Here is a 15,123-nt window from a genome sequence, read left to right on the forward strand (position 1 = left end):
GATTTTGTTGAAGAATTGGTGGTAAAATATAATGAAACAATCCCAAATTTGTGATAGCAGATATAATATTTTCTGTATTCCAAAACAATTTTTAAAAATAGGTTTAGCTAATACAGTTTTATTTTTTGTTTCTGGCAAATTCATTACTTAGTAAAAATTACAAAGTCTTTAAGAAGAACTCAAAATTGACGAATTATAAGCCTTCTCATTGTAGTCACCTGAAGGAATAAATAAAAGATTTTCACTGAAGGTAAGACCTCATCTTTTCTACTGATTTTAGATTTCTTGAAACGGCTTCCAGTATAAGCTGTCTGAGAAAGAATAAAGGACATTTTGGCTACCGGGCTAGGTCGTTTTTACTACTTCTTGTGAGCTAAATGGAAGGTATTATGCTTACGTATTTTAAAATTGTTAACAACAGAAAAGGAGAAATTTTATAGTGGATTTAGGTTTATTTTTTGTGTGTGAAAATGTACTTGGTTATTTGTTCTATACAGGAAAATGAATGGCACTAATTTTAAACACTCAAGATATTCTCTATTATGAAATTTCTACTAATAAGCTTGAGAATAATATATTTCCCCCTTGGGGAGAAATATCAACAACTAGTTTCTTCCCTGAGGGCAAATGAAGTTTATGCTATAATAAATGATTTTTAAAAACAGCCTGGATCTATACTAAAATACTATCATTGGGATATATGCCCGAAGATAGCCTTCTAAGTGGAAGCAATTTTTGAGCTACTTAAGGATGTAAGCTTTCCTGGATAAAGTCTGACAGGAACTGTCCTTATTTCAAAATCTGCTTATAGAATACAGTGTTGAAGGTTAGCTTTGCAAGTACTGACATTGTCATAATCTTATAATACATTAACATTTAAATTTAATGGGAGGACTATGGAGAGACTGATTTCTGCCAGAGAAAGTAGCAACATAGAAAGGAGAATTGTAGAGAAAGAATTAACTGCCCCGCAAGCAGTAAGAATAACAAAATGAGGGGCTGGGGATTTAGCTCAGCGGCACAGTGCCTGCCTCGCAAGCGCGAGGTCGTGAATTCAATTCCTGGTACCGGGGGAAAAAAAAAAAAAAGAAAAGAAAAAAAAAAAAGAATAACAAAATGGGTATCATGAGGACTCCAGAGTCAACGGGTAGGACTCAAAAGTGAGGCTCTAGAGGATACAAGCTATGTAAGAGTTCATGTACAATGGAGGTAATGGAAATTGCCTCGGGGTGTTCTCAAATTAATACATACAATGCAACATACAGTAAGCAATTAATAAACATTGTTTATTATTATTATAGCCTTCGGAGGGGGGAGAGAGAGACAGAGAGAGAAAGAGCAAAAATCAGACTAGACGGTTAATGTTTGAGGCTTCTTTTAGAAACTGACTAAGTCCTCTGGCCTCACACCCAGTTTCCTCAACACTATCCATGATGTACCCGCCTTACTCTCTCAGTTCTCTTACGCTGACGTTCACCTGAGCTTCTTACAAACAGAACCTCCCATTGTACTTGTCAGAACTCCCAATCCAGGAAGAAGAAATTCTGCTCCACTCTTGACTTCAATGTTACCATCCGGTTTAATGCAGATCGGGCTTTCTGCTGAAGACACTGCTTCTCTGAAGCCCTCTCAAGGGAAAGAACATCTTCTACTTGGTACCATTTCCTATTTTTCTTCAGCCGTCTGTAGGCATCTCAGAAATTTTGCTGACTCTATTAGCACAGTGAAAGAGATAATAAGAATTTTTAATTGATAGTCATAAGGATTAAAATGGAATAATACACATTTAGAATGCTTAACATTGTGCCAAAAATATACTAAATTCACAGTAAGTTTTAGCTTTTATTTTTATATCTACCTTATCAGTAAAAAAATGTCTCTAGGGTACTCCAGAATGTAAGCTTTATTTTGGGTAAGGTGCGAGACCAACTGAGAACATTCCAAAATAACCACAGCTATGAAATCATACACTCAGTTTATTTCTAGCTGGTGTCTCCTACTTGTTCTCTTTGCTTTTACTATGTACCTCTTCCCTTTCTAAGCTGAAGCACAGCACGTATTCTTTTTTTAATATGAGCCCTTTTTTGTCAGTGTCTAAGCTCCCTCTCTTTGTTGTCTTTTACTCACATTTACCTGGCTGATTTTCCAATCTGGATGAATCTAACTGCTTATCCTGTCTTTGTCTGGGCCCAGGCTGCTTAGCGCTGCTAGGGAAAATTGTATTACTTAAGATTTAATCACTACGTATTTACATCTCCAGTTCTCCTGGACTCACCGTATATTTTGTCAGTCTCTACTGTGCTTTTTAGGCACCTCTATATTCTATTTTCTACAATGGTTACTTCAAACCTTTTCCAATTTCTTCAGAACACATACGTCACATTTACTTTCCTTCTTCACTCTAGGAAATAATCTTTACACTACACTTAGAAAAAGGGAAACTACTTATATTTAAAAGCCCACACACCCACTGTTTCTTCATTTCTCTGTTTCAATGAAAGAGATATTCTTTCTCCTTTCTGCTTGTCTTCTTGAGCTCTCTTTCACAGGGTCCCCTGGTAATTCCCTTTGTTCTCCTCCCATTTTAATTTTTTTATTTTAAAGAGAAAAGAAAACAAAATAACAATAAAGATAAAAATAAAACAACAAAACAAAACAATAAAAACAATACAGAATTTCAAAACAAGATGATAGGAAATTAACAATGGTTGTTGTATCACATATTGTTATCTTCAAATAAGTTGCTCAAATTACCAGATGTAAGAATATAAGATTGAGCATACAATTAACGAGATTTAAAAATTTTTTAAAAACACATTAAAAACAATACAGAGTTTCACTAATCAAGGTGGTAGGAATTCAACAATTGTTATATTGCATATTGCTGTCCTCAAATCAGTAGTTCAAATTACCAGATATAAGTATGCAAAATTGATCAAAAAAAGGTTTAAGCATTAATTCTTCCTTTCAATAAGCCAATAGACATCAGCAGTTCAATTATCCCATCTACCCTTGTGTGTGTATATATATATTTTTTTCTTCCCTTCTTTCTTTCTTCTCTCCTTTTCCTCACCCCAGTTGTTCCTTTCCTTTAAGCAATTTCTTTCCCTTTCTGAGAAGAATGTGTATTCTGATGCTGTTGGCTAGAACAGTTCGTAAAGGTCTACTAAGTTCATTTGTTCACAGGTTTGGTTTAGTTCTGTTATTTCTTTGCTGATTTTCTGTCTAATTGATCTATCTCTTTGTGACAATGGGGTGTTAAAATCCCCCATTACAATTGTAATTACTTATTTGATTTTTCATGTCTGCTAAAATTTGTCTTATATAGTATAGTGCTCCTATATTTGATGCATAGATATTTATGATTTTTATATCTTCATCTTGCATTTTGCCCCTAAAAAGTAGTGACCTTCTTTATCTCTTTTGATCATTCTGGGTTTGAAGTTCACATTGTCTGCAAATAGAAGAGCTACCCCTGCTTTTTGGGGTTCCTGCCACATGGAGTATTGCTTTTTATCATTTGACTTTCAATGTATAAATTTCCTTTTTAGTTAAATGTGTTTCTTGTATACACCCTATTGCTGAATTTCATTTCTTGATTCACTTTACCAGTCTGCTTCTTTTGATTGGTGAATTGAGACCATTTACATTAATGATTATAACTGATATATATTGGATTGTCTTTGTCATTGTTATTTTCTTGCTGGTGGTTCCCTACTTTTTCCCTCTGTTTAACTGCTTGCTGTGTTTGGTGGTTCCTTTCTATGGTTGTCCTTGAAGTTGTAGTCATTTTTATCTCTTTCTAGGGTATCTTACAGTACTCTTTGTAAGGTTGGTATGACACTCATTAGTTTTTTCAGTTGTTCTTTATTATGGAAGCATCGTATTTCTCCATTAATTTTGAAAGATAGTTTTTCAGGGTACATCAATCTGGTTCAAAGTTGTTTCCTTTCAAGTCTTGAAATACTTCACTGCAAGCTCTTCTTGACTTGATGGTTTGTATTGAGAAATCTTCTGTGATTCTGATGGGCTTTCCGTCATAGGTGATCTGTTTCTTTTCCCTAACAGCTTTTAATATTCTGTTCTTTTGCTGAATTTCTGGGATCTTAATTATTATGTGGTTGGGTATAGGTTTATTTTGTTTATGGCTAATTGGAGTTCTATATGCCTCAATTACCTGTATATCAGATTCTATATCAGATGCTTCTCCCATGCTTGGGAAATTTTCTGCTATTATTTCTGCACATAATCTTTTATGTCATTTGTGTTTACTCCTGCTATTTCTTTCTAGAGTATCAGTCTTTTTTGTTTGTTTGTTTGGTTGGTTGGTTTTGAGTTTTTTTTTCTGGTACCAGGAATTGAACTCACAACCTCACACTTGCCAGGCAGGTGCTGTGCCGCTGAGCTAAATCCCCAGCCCCCCAAATCCTATCAGTCTTATATTGTTATTCTTTGCACCATGTTGTAGCTGTTGCATTGTTTTCTCCTGATTCCTTGTTATTTTAATGAGATCTTTCCTTTCATGATCACTAGCTGCAATGCTGTCTTTAAGGTCTAAAGGTCTATCTTCAGTTTTGTTCAAGTAGTTTTACCAGCTTTCAATGCAATTTTTAATTTCCTTGATATCTGTTTGTATCTGTTTCATGCATTCTAATTTTTTCCTACATTGTTCATTCAATGTTTCCATCATTTTTCTATGCTCCTCTATTTTTTATCTATGTTTTCTTTAGCTGTGCTGAGCAATTCTTTCATTATTGCTGTCATTTCTTTTTTTTTACTTGAGATATTTTTTCTGATCTGATTTCTTCCATGGCCTGATGCAAATGCTTAATTACTTCAGTTGCTGTCATTTCTGAAATTTCAGGTGTGTGACTTCCAAGTTCTTCTATGTCAGTGTCTCCTGGACTTGTTCTTGATGGGCTGGAGGTCTGAGATTGCCTTTTGCTCCTTTGTATTGACATTTTCAAAGCTCCTGAAGTTCACTGGGGCTCAGCATCTCTTCTGGGACAGTGAGGCAGCAGGGGTGGCTCACCAAGGCTGTCAAAGTTCCCCACAGTACAGCATCACTCTCATGGTGGTGAGCTGTTGAGGGGCAGCTCACTATGTCTCCTGGAGCTGTTCAGAGCTCAGTGTTGGTCCCGTGATGATGGAGGGGTGTGGGGTGTAGCTCACCAAGGTTCCCAAAGTTCCCTGGGGCTCAGCATCAGTTCTGCAGTGGTGGAAGGGCAGTGGGCAGCTCACCAAGGCTGCTGGAGTTCACTGGAGCTCAGCATCACTCCCATGATTGTGAGGGGACAGGGCGCAGCTTACTAAGTTTCCTGAAGCTGTCCAGGACATGGTGTCTCTCCTGTGACTTTGGGGGGTGGGTGGGGAGCAGCTTACTGAGGCTCTAGAAGCTGTCCAGGACTCAGCCTTTCTCCCATAACAGTGGGTGGGGTGCAGTGTGGCTCACAGAGTTTCCTGAAGCTGTCTGGGTCTCAGTGGTTGCTCCCACAATGATGGGGGCTGTGGGGTGTGGATCACTGAGGTCCCCAAAGTTGTCTGAGGCTCAGCGTTGCTCCTGTGAGGGTGGGGAGGTGGGGCATGGCTCATGGCTCAGTGTTGCTCCTGTGACAGTCCCCCCTCTACTTTTAACCTTGCCCTTGATTTTGTCCGTGTTGACATTTAACAGTGCTCATTTTTCTTATCACTTGGCTCTACTTCTTCCTTTTTGAAATTCCTTGAAGGAGGTATGCATCTTCTATTGCTTCAATTTCCACTCACTCCTTAAAACTACTACAGTATGATGTTGGACCCTTCACTCTTCTACAACTGTGAGTTTACCAGGTTTATTGGATCCAGATACTCAAATTCAGTGCAAATTTATAAAGGCTAATGCTGCTGTCCACAGGTGGAATTTCTTCTTTTTCAGGGAAGCCTTGGTTCTGCTTTTAAGGTCTTTCATCTGATTGAATCAAGCCTATTATTTACTTAAATTCATTAATTATGAACTTTAATCACATTTGCCACAACACTTACATTAGTGTATGATTGAAAAGCTGGAGACTGTTAGCCTAGCCAAGTGGATGCATCCAAAAGACCACCACAAATCCTTCTTATGATTTTTGAATAAATTCCATATTTCTTAAAAAATTCTTGTAATGTTCTATGGCTGGTCTCTCCTTTCTCCCAGGTGAATTTTTGGCCTTAGTGCGATTGAGAACCTCTCATTTACAGGATATTTCTGTTACCTGTATAGAAGACTGTCTCACTTTTTGTATATCTAGCTGCCTCTCAGCTTAGGGAGGCTTTCCTCAACTAAGGGAGCCTTTCCTCTGTTTACACATTTGGACATGTTTTTAAAAGATCTCTTAAGATCCTGTTTTTCTTCATCACATTTTATTGCAGTGCTTTTGTTTACTGTCTTCTCTGCTATACTATATGTCTTATCATCGTCTTCCAAAGAATTCATCATAGTGCCAAACACATAGTTGGTGGCTCCTAAACATTTGTTGACTATGTAAGAGAATGAATAAATGTGGGCTTATTTTATGAGAGGTCTGGCTAGTTTTGTGAATATAAGATGTTCATACTTACAAACATAGAATTATTCAAAACCAAATATAACTGACTTTATTTTTCACTTTTGGGGTCATTCAGATTTCTCTATAGCAATCAATGGTAGTGATTGTAAGCTTTAAAAAGTTCTTTTTAAAAAATCTTATTATTCCTTATTCTTTAATTGACAAATGAAATTGTATGTTTACATTGTACAATATGTTTTGGAATATGTATACATTGTAACCTGGCTAAATTAAGTAACATGCATTAACTCACATAGTAGAAATTCCTCTGTTTGTAAGTATGTATATTCTTACACTAGGCATGAATTATTTATTGATTTATTAAACAGTTTGTGAGCAGCTTCCAATCATTGCTATAGATTCTAAGGATACAATGGTGAACAAGACAGACAAGGTACCTATTTTTCACATAGCTTACATAGTGAGTGGAGACAAAAAATTCACATAGTCCATAACCAGTAATTTCAGATAATAGTGCAGGTAATAAAGGAAATAAGAACAATATGATATGATAGTGACTGAAGTGTAGAGGTGGAAGAAAATCTTGGTGATTAGGAAAATCCTCCTTATCCATCAAAAAATGAAAGTAGTTTAACTGTTAATAAAATACATTTCCCAATATAGAGAGTGTGTGCATGTTATATATGTGGTAATTTATTCAATTTTAAAATCATCTTTCTTTTATACAAATGGAAACTGAGGCTCAAAGACTTATATAAGTTGTTCCAGGCTTCATATAGCTGCTGTGTGACAAAGCTGGGACTCAAATGCTGTCTGGTTCGTCTGAAGGCCATGCTACCACCACTGCACCACACTGCCTTCTGCGAGAAGGCCTCTTGAAAGAAAGAACCACTTGGGTCACTGTTAGGTTTAAATAGTCTACTCTAGAATTTTTTGAGGATTAAAGCCTCTCCCCCGTGCTCATCACTGAAAATACACAACACACATTTGTATGACACTTTTTGCTTTTCAAGCAGTTTTACTTTCACCATCTCACTATCTTATGACCACTTAGTTAGATGCAGAGAACTTACAGATCATTTAGAAATTGAGACAATGGAAATATGAAAGTTTAAATGGTTTCTCTGTAATAGCATAGCTATGTAATGGTGGGTGTAAGCTAGATTGCGGTGTTTTGGCTTTTAATCTGGTATTTTTTCAAGTATGTCTATTAAAAAATCAGTTTTCTTACTGAGTACTTAGCTTAAGGGTTTACATCTAAATAAAACCTGAGAATTAATTTTCATTCCTCAGGCAACATGCCAGAGATTTACGCATTAGTACTGGTAAGTTTATTGGTAAAAAATGGTACAGAAAAGAGAATAAAAGGGAATAAGAGTAAAAAATGCTTAGCTGTCACATAAATAATTGATACTCTTCTCTTTTTTTTTTCTAATTTTATACAAATGAAAAAAGGACACGTAACTGCAAAGTCCCAGGATTGCTATTTAGATTCAAGTGATTCTCAAATACAATTGTGTGACAACTTAATTCTTTGAGATCTATGAAAAACAACTTTTTTGTTTGTTGTATTGTTGTTGTATGTTTTGTCTTATGCCTACCAGCAAAGTAATAATGAAAATAGAAAAAGTTTTGATGTTAGTCTCTCATTGCATCGCCCAAAGAAAAAATATTCCCGTCATTTCCAAAAGTCAGCTGGGTTTTATCAGCTTTGCAGAATGATGAATGAATGCCTTGTTCATTACTAGTGCTTAAGTCATTCCTATTTATGCCAGTGATTCCAGGATTATGTTTTGATTGTTCTTGAGAGATGAAAACACTTTCTTGCTGATGAATAAACACTGCCACTTTTAAAATATTTGAATGCAAAATGTCCTTAAAGCCATTATGAAATGCTTTGCAAGAGCATCGGGATGCTATTTTTTTGAAAGGCACTTTTTTCCCTACCTTTTCTTTCATGCTAAGCAGTCCAATTGAAAGGGCTTTCAGAGTTAACTTGTTTAAGCGGTACCAGTGTTTTAGTGTAATGAATAACTTTTTATAGAAGACAATCACGCACAATTCAACATGCTGGCATTTCTGTTTCTGTGCTCCACCAATGCAGAGCTCCTGTGGTAGAATCTCTTTCTTTGAGAAAGCTGAAGCGATCCAAACCCTGATTAACCTCTGATATTCACGTGGTGCTCTTGATCGGGAGGAGTGCAGCGCGAACAAAGCGTTAATGGCAGCCATATGCTTAGGGTATTGTGGGTCTGTGTGACCCAAATGTGCACTTGGGGGGTGACTGCGGCTGACTGCTATTTGTTTCAGGTTTGGTGTGGAGATTACTGATGAAGAGTTTGAGTTGCTACTTGACAGAATCCCTCCTGATGAAGATGGAAATGTCAGATACCCCCAGTTCACAGTCATGTTTGATTCCTGATACTCCTTTTTCACATTTTCTCATTCCTTAATGATTTTTTGTTCTTGTTTTTAATACAGAGAATGTACCTTAAAGGTATTTGGATTTTAAAAAATCTTTTTATTTTTTATATCTCCTGTATTAATATTTTATGTGACAAAGGATTTAAAAAATAGCAACATGAACAAAAACTAGTTTTGAATGTTACCAGGCAATGTATTTAAAAATATTGTTTCAACACTCACACCCACACTGGACATAGGAGAGGATGGTGTGGCCGAGATGACAAAGGAGAAGTGTAAACTGCTAAGTTGGGAAGAAAATAGCTGTTAAGTGGCAAAAGTCAGGTCCTAGAGAGGAACTTTTCCAATTGCACTAAACATCTTCCTGCACACATTGAAATTTTACTCCCTTTTTTATTTTCCAGGTACTATTTACCTCCCAAGTGTGTTCACTTCTTCTAACTTCTTTCCAGTGGGGTCCTGACTCGATAGTGAAGTCCATGGCTAGTGCCAATGGTTGTGTTAAAGGTAGAGCAGGAATGTAATGTCCCAGTCTATAGTTCTCTACCATAGGAGCAATTTTTGCTCTTTGGTGAAATGTTTTATGGATTTTATAGACAAAGTTAAAGGCTTAATTTTTAAAAAATTCTCATCAGTATTGATTATTTCATTCCTCAGACACCTAAAGACCTGTTGTAGTCACAAGGGCCTGATGGTTTTAGCTGAGGGCAATGAAAGATGGGTTTCTTCTTTCTAAATATACTTTTTCAACAAAGCAATTCCAGAAAATAGCCATCTTCACCCTGTATACCTCCTGGACTCACTTCCAAATCTCATGATTATGCTCTTTAGCCAAGAAACTTACTTATTATTCCCTGTGAGTTCTTGATAGCAGAGCACATATTTATCAACCTGGACTGATTTGAAAGCCTTAATAAGATGTATCCCTCCAAAATTATTTCCCATCACACCTACCACAGAGCCTGAAACTCTCACCTTAGGAGACCCAGTTCTTTCAGTCAGAAGGAATTTGTCTTCTACAGAAGAAGCTGTTAAAATGCAAATATTCAGGAGGGAGCACTATATTATTTTGTCAGTCACTAGTGCTTAGGTCAGAATTTCTCAAAGTGTGTCGGAGGAAGATTAGTTTCATAGCATGGTCGACAGTTTTATTCTTAAAATCTTCCTCACAGGCATGGTAGCACATGTCTACAATCCTAACACTTAGAAGGCTGAGGCAGGAGGATCACTATGAGTTCAAGGCCAGACTGGGCTACATAATGAGTTCAAGGCTGGGCTGAACCATATGGCAAGACCTTGTCTCAAAAAAACAAAACAAAACAAAAAACACCAAACAAACCCCCTGTGGCCAAAGAAATTGGGGAAATTTATTAAATAAAGTTTATTATCAGGGTGTTATATGTATTTATTTCCTAAAAGACCTCTTTTAGCTTCTAATATTGTTGGTTTGTGTTAGACAAATAGTTTGTCTTAAAAATGATCCAAGGAAATGCTAATGAGATAGTAGGGAAGTGAGACAAGGCAGGGAAGAAAGCCAGTGCAGGGTGCATTCGTGAGAAAGTTATTGGTGCAGGCATCTGCGGCTCTCACCTGGTTGGGACCTCTGGGAAATGCTGTAGAACCCACTTCAGAGCTGGAAAGCAGAACATGAGGAAGTCGGGGTAGATACATACACTGATTGCCACCTGTCATTAGTTGAGGGATACTGTTGTCAGCACAGACACCCTGGCCCTGCATAGAGGCTGACAGGCTATAAGGCAGAGAACACCCTCAAGCCAAACTGTAGGTATTGGTGGTTGAAGCTTTCCATGTGAAAGGGAACATAGAAGGAGATACCCACCTATGAGGAGATACCTGTAGGCCTTATCGAAGGGTGGGTGTTTACTGCTGTGGAACAGTCTATAGCATTTCACACACTCATTTGACTTTCTTTCATGGAGTGTCTTGGAGACTAATAGTCCACAGAACATATTTTGGTTTCGTTTTTTGTTTTTTGTTTTTTTTCCGGGACTGGGCGTCAAACTCAGGCACTGTGCCGCTGAGCTAAATCCCCAGCCCCCTACAGAACATATTTTGGAAGTGCCACCTTTGTTAGACAAGTAATCTTTACCTTGGAAAGTCAAGGCTAGGTGCCTGAGAGAATGAAGTAAGAAAGGGAGAGAGTTTGTTGTTTTAAATATGAGTTGGGTAGGGAAAAATAGTACACAAGCAAGGTGCTGGAAGGGACCTTGGCAGGAGGCAGCAGGATATGGACTCGTAGGCTCCAAAGTCAACACCAAAAGCAAGGTATGTAGTGGGGAAGGAGGGAAGTAGATGGCACAAGAGATAAAGCTGATGTGAGCCTGGCCTACTCCCTTCAACTTTATTTGGATAAAGATTAGCATCGAGACCAGTCTTTTAATTCTTAGGACTTTTTGTTCAAGATATGAAATAAAACTATAATTTCATTGTTACTATTTAAAACAATTCAACTTACCAGATATTTTATGTACTTCTCTGCTTATTATTCCCATTTTGCATGTGTGAATACTAATACACAGGAAATAATTTGCCCAGGTTAAACGCCCCCACAAGGGGCCACTGCCAATTGAACTGTGTGCAGCTGATTTAAAGTCCACCAGGCTCTCTGCTACTCCACACTGCACCTCTAGATTATGCAACCACAAGAAAAATAGTTCATATCACAAGTGCTTATTATTGCCCTACACCTTGCTGGGAGCTTTCTGTGCCTGATGTGGTTTATCCACAAGGACCATTTTTCGAAATTCTGTTTAAATTCGATTGATTGTTACTTACTGTTCCCCTCACCTGCCAGACAGGAGATCGTATTTATTACTCTGTGATATGGTGCAAAGGCTTCTGACCTGGGTTTTAAGTTTCTTAGGGGATAGGAGTTACAGCCTGAACCTTCATTTAATAGCTATCTGGCCTTGGGCAGGTCTTTAACATCCCTTTGTTCTGGTTTTCTCATCTGTAAAGTGAAAAGTTTGGGCCAAAGGGTCTCCAAGTTCTTTTCTAAATCTGAAGCTCTAACTGAAACAGTTTACATTCTTATAAACACCGAAGGAGATGTGAAGAGGTCATTTAATACACTTCATAATGCTGTCATGGGAGCAAAGCAATTTATTTTTCCTGGTAAATAAAAAGAATTACATAAGATTGAAATAATAAATCCATTTTAATGTCCATTTTAGGATCATCAGATTAAGACCACAGTAACTTTTTATTGAGTATTTGCTGTGTTTACAATCAGTCAAGCATTTCCGAATTAGGAAAATAAATATATTTTTTAAAGGAATTTTTAATTTGCTACTTTTGTTATAAAAATACATATATGGATGAGAACTTCATTTTTAAATAGGTAAGTGTGTATTATAAGTGGGGGAGGGGATTATAGCTGTCAAAAATTGAGGAGAATGAAGAACTGTGGAGAATATATGTAGATGCTTGACTGTCCTGGAAATATTAACAATATAAAAATCCATATCATGTTAGATTATTTTTATTTTACTGTTTTGTATGCCCCAACTTCAGGGTGCCATTTTTAAGGGTACATATAACCACTAAAATCTCTTTTAAAAGCATATTACTTTTTTGATTGACAGCATATTAATGTTTTGATTATAATAGAGTATTTGGAAAAATCATCAAAAATATGTCTAAGATCATCTGGTGGGTTTTGTGACAAGCCCACACCAGTTGAATCCCTGAAGAAGTAATACAAATTGTTTCCTTGTTTGTGACTTAGGTCATTCGCTTTACGGGCAACTGTTCCATCAAGAATCCCATGTGCAAGGGCAGGATTCTCCTCCCAAAACGTATGTGTGGGGATAGGGAGCAGGCTATTAGCCCTTTGGAAGATGGGGCCGAGCAGACTTAATCAAAACCTCCCTGCGAGGTTTTACCATCACCAGATTGTCAGTCTTCTGGAACCTTAACTTCTTGTGAGATTAGTGCCTCTTCCTCAGGCTGCTGTAACAAGAACCACACTATGGCGGTTTAAGACAATAGAAATGTACTATTTCACCATTCTGGAAGCTAGGAATCCCAAACCAAGACATGGCGGGACCATGCCCTGAGTCTCTGGGCAGAGCCTTTCCTTGCTCCTTGCCCACTTTTGGTGGTGAATGGCAATTTTGCGTGTGCTTTGTGCTGCATCGGCTTAGTCCCTGCCTCGGCTGATCATCTGCATTTACCCTGTATGTCTCTGTCTCTGGCCCTCTTCTTTAAGGATAGAAAGCTTGAATTTTCCCCACAAATTTAACAAACTGAGCAAAAAGCAATTATGGGTCATTTTATCCAATGTTTGCAGATGGCTAGACAACCATGCACTGAAGCAAACATACTGATAAATAGCTGATCAAGATTAAGTATAAATTTGAAATATTTACTTACTACTTTCTAAATAGATGTGTATTTTTCAATTCTCAGACACTGAACTCAGGAAAAATATTTCTGTGGTGAGGATGTTCACCGTCATTTCTGGCTTCATAGTGTTATTTTAGCAGTGGCAATTTACTTTAATATTGGTGTGTAAGGTGGCAAGGGCAAGTTTGGTATCTCCATTTGACAGATTTAGAAACACTCTGAGAGGTTCCTAATGTCCATTCAGTCAAGAGACAAGACTGGCACTCTTTGTTAATGCTGTTCTCATTGTACTTTCCAAGTAATAAAAATTGTGGTAATTATTTTTAGGTATTATAGTAATCAGATATGCTTTCTCACAGGAATGGAGGATGTATATTGGTAGATGAGGTGTGGTTAAAACTTCCATGCTTTTATTTGACATGATGTATTAATTTATGCAGCCAGCTTTGACATCCACCAGAGTCCTAAAACCTTTACTTTGTACTCTGCCTGAGTGAGGCTGTCATATGAACAAGTTCATGAAATATAGTCACTTAGAGACTAAGAAGTTCAGCAATTCATTCCAAGCAATTCATATTTTCTGGCTATTACTGTTATTATCTTTTAAGTTAGGAAAGCAATACACAGTCATTGTAAATATCTAAGTATTACTAAGTGTACGTAAGTCAGAAGGGAAGGTTTCTGCTCTTATCCTCTTTGCCTAAATCAAGTCTTCAGAGACACCAACAGATTATTGTTAGTTGTTACAAAAAAGGCAGCACATTAGTGTTAATAGCTCTAAAATTTTTCATAAGTTGTTACAGTGTTCATTATGAACCATTTCACATTTATGGTCTCATGTTGAACAAACTTCATCCTGTACTAGAGTTATATGTATACAGCTTGTTTTTGTCCTATACGGTCATATAATGGATAAAATGGACACATCTCATATTTATTAAAGATGCTAAAGATAAAAATAATTTCCAAAAGAAATATGTTTTTTATAAAGACTAGAAAAAGGCTGATTTAGAATAACCTTTGTGAGACACGTCTGTTAGAAAAAACAGATTTTTTTTTACATCACAATTTCATTATGTACGAAGCATGGCCTACTACATAGTTCAGAAAGGTTATCTATATAGTCTCACGAGCATGGGACAGTGGTATTAAAATTGTGTTAGCTTCTCATTTTGTGTAGGTTTATTTTGAATGGCAGGGAAATAGCATTGTTTTAAAATATTAATAAGCCATGGGAAAAGAATAATTAGGTCAGGGTGCTGGTTAGGATATGGCTTCTTTAGCCTTTTAGTGCATCTATCACAAATAACTTGGGACATTAATGTAGACATGTTTATGCCACACATGTAATCACATAAAATCCATACATCTGTGTCTTCTCCTTGAAGATCACATCATTATATTGAGAGGAATCATCTGTGGATAAATTATGCTTGGCTCTTGGGGGAGTTCCACAGTACGGTGAGTCACAAGATTTTACCCTGAGAGTGTTTGAGTCACAGCAAGCGGGACACCCTGGTATCTCAGTATCAAATCAAGAAGTTTTTGGAAACTTATTGACAAATTGCCTAATTCTGAACATGTTATCTGAGAGCATTTGCAAGTCAAATGATAGAAGAATCTATTGTGAGACAATTAAAACATCTTCACTGAGACCCACCGAACCAACCTTTGTGTGGTCTGCTCTCAGATGGAAATGGTTCCTGGACACAGTTGACAGCATGAATTTTGAGACAACACCAAATGTGTGTGGGAACTTGCAAAAAAACAAATCTAAAAAAAGATTCGGGAGCAGGGTTTTCTTTGC

General features: G+C 37.0%; 1 long non-coding RNA gene across 1 annotated transcript in view; it reads left to right on the forward strand.

The window, feature by feature from the left end:
* Positions 1–1,527: 1,527 nt before the first annotated feature.
* Positions 1,528–15,123, forward strand: part of LOC106148739 — a 35,840-nt gene continuing 22,244 nt past the window's right edge. Inside the window, exon 1 of the long non-coding RNA XR_001234407.1 lies at positions 1,528–1,655. This is a non-coding gene — a long non-coding RNA (uncharacterized LOC106148739). The remainder of the gene's footprint in view (positions 1,656–15,123) is intronic.

This window comes from Chinchilla lanigera, unplaced genomic scaffold, assembly GCF_000276665.1.
Source record: "Chinchilla lanigera isolate Chin_1 unplaced genomic scaffold, ChiLan1.0 scaffold00002, whole genome shotgun sequence".
Lineage (NCBI taxonomy): Eukaryota > Metazoa > Chordata > Mammalia > Rodentia > Chinchillidae > Chinchilla > Chinchilla lanigera.